Raw genomic sequence first — 2,850 nt, forward strand, 5'->3', positions numbered from 1 at the left:
AGCCCTCAGCTCATGGGATTTGACACTATCTCTAGGGAGATAGTGTCAGAATGGAGTTGAATTGTAGGACACCCAACTAGTACAGAGAATTACTTGGTGGTGTGGGATGAAATTCCCCACACGTTATAACTGGTGCCAGAATGATACCATTTGGAAAATCATGTTGCTGGTAGCAATGTTACTCACGGTACTGGAATCAGTCTGTATTGGCAGTTGTCATATCTCTGATGATTAGATATAGATCAATGGATAAAGACATGTGGAGATATTTCTCAAGCATTTGTTTCAAATTATAAAAATATAAAAAAGTGTTCTATAATTTTCAGCTGAATATTAAGTCCATTCAAAACTTAGATAGATGCAAGCACCTTATTCATTATATTTTCTGGTATAATAGTGCTTAAGCACATAAATATTGATATATACACTAGTTTAATATAAGTAACTTCCTTTTATTTCTCTTTCATATTGAAGTTTGGGAAATATATTGGATGTAACTGGATGATATTATCTATGAATTTCATTTCAGGATAGTAGCAAACGTTTCAAAGTATTTTAGTGCCGCCTTCAGCCCAAGGTGTGATCCAGGAGACCAGGGATCAAGTCCCACGTCGGGCTCCCTGCATGGAACCTGCTTCTCCCTCTGCCTGTGCCTCTGCCTTTCTCTCTCTCTGTGTCTCTCATGAATAAATAAATAAAGTATTTAAAAACAATTTTAAAATATATGTAGTCTAGGATCAACAGCTCTAATACTGCTATTGTATAGTGGAACTGAACATTTAAGTAAGTGGATGATAGAAGAAAGGAGCAATGTTTCTCCCCACTGGAGTGGGAGTTAAAAGATAAGAAAAGAGAGGAAGCAAAAATGATCCACAGATAATGCATTGGAGGTGGAGTTTGAGGTATCAGTATGAACTCCTGTTTAGCTCAACATTGATCCAGGTGGTTACAAACAGAAATATGTATAGATATGTGTACACGCATGGATTAGTATATACACCTATATTTCTTTGCTCTGTAAATAAGAGGGCCTAGAAGCAATGATACCCCAGTAGCAATGATCACACCTAGCTTGCAGATGTTGCTAATACCATGCTCCAATCAAAAGGGAAAAAAAAAAAAACAGGACTCCAATACTAGGATTGGAACAAGCAATATACAAAATGAGCCTGGAGCATCTTGTAATGCCAGAAAATGATGAAGCACCACACACACACACACACACACACACACACACACACGTATGCACTCCACAATGATGGAGATATGTCAAAGAGACACAGGAGCCAATGGAAAGACTGCCAGTGGCCAAAGCTGGAAAAACTTGAGCAAAAAAACAAAGTAGTGTTGGGTTATGCAAAAAAGTATAAAACAAATATCAGTGAGTCCATACTGATATAAACAAATGACCAAATTAATAATAAGGGAAGAAGAGACAAATCTGTGCAGATGAATTACAAATAATTTATGAGGATACCCATCCCTCCAAGAGGTGGAGTGTAACTCCCCAATCTTTATTTTTTATTTTTTACTGGAGTTCAATTTGCCAACATATAACACCCAGTGCTCATCACATCAAGTGCCCCCCTCAGTTCCCGTCACCAGTCACCCCCACACCCCGCCCTCCTCCCCTTCCACCATCCCTAGTTCATTTCCCAGAGTTAGGAGTCTCTCACGTTCTGTCTCCCTTTCTGATATTTCCCACTCATTTTTTTCTCCTTTCCCCTTTATTCCCTTTCACTATTTTTTATATTCCCCAAATGAATGAGACCATATAATGTTTGTCCTTCTCCGATTGACTTACTTCACTCAGCATAATACCCTCCAGTTCCATCCACGTCGAAGCAAATGGTGGGTATTTGTCGTTTCTGACGGCTGAGGAATATCCCATTGTATACATAGACCACAGCTGCTTTATCCATTCATCTTTCGATGGACACTGAGACTCCTTCCACAGTTTGGCTATTGTGGACATTGCTGCTAGAAACATCGGGGTGCAGGTGTCCCGGTATTTCATTGCATCTGTATCTTTGGGGTAAATCCCCAGCAGTGCAATTGCTGGGTCATAGGGCAGGTCTATTTTTAACTCTTTGAGGAACCTCCACACAGTTTTCCAGAGGGGCTGCACCATTCACATTCCCACCAACAGTGCAAGAGGGTTCCCTTTCTCCGCATCCTCTCCAACATTTGTGGTTTCCTGCCTTGCTAATTTTCCCCATTCTCACAGGTGTGAGGTAGTATCTCGTTGTGGTTTTGATTTGTATTTCCCTGATGGCAAGGGAAGCAGAACATTTTCTCAGGTGCCTGTTGGCCATGTCCATGTCTTCCTCTGTGAGATTTCTCTTCATGTCTTTTTCCCATTTCATGATTGGATTGTTTGTTTCTTGGGAGTTGAGTTTAATAAGTTCTTTATAGATCTTGGATACTAGCCCTTTATCTGATACGTCATTTGCAAATACCTTCTCCCATTCTGTAGGTTGTCTTTTAGTTTTTTTGACTGTTTCTTTTGCTGTGCAAAAGCTTCTTATCTTGATGAAGTCCCAATAGTTTCATTTTTGCTTTTGTTTCTCTTGCCTTCATGGATGTATCTTGCAAGAAGTTACTGTGGCCAAGTTCAAAAAGGGTGTTGCCTGTGTTCTCCTCTAGGATTTTGACGGAATCTTGTCTCACATTTAGATCTTTCATCCATTTTGAGTTTATCTTTGTGTATAGTGTAAGAGAATGGTCTAGTTTCATTCTTCTGCACGTGGCTGTCCAATTTTCCCAGTACCATTTATTGAATAGACTGTCTTTTCTCCAGTGGATAGTCTTTCCTCCTTTGTTGAATATTAGTTGACCATAAAGTTCAGG

Source organism: Vulpes lagopus, chromosome 6 (genome assembly GCF_018345385.1).
Source record: "Vulpes lagopus strain Blue_001 chromosome 6, ASM1834538v1, whole genome shotgun sequence".
Taxonomy (NCBI): Eukaryota; Metazoa; Chordata; class Mammalia; order Carnivora; family Canidae; genus Vulpes; species Vulpes lagopus.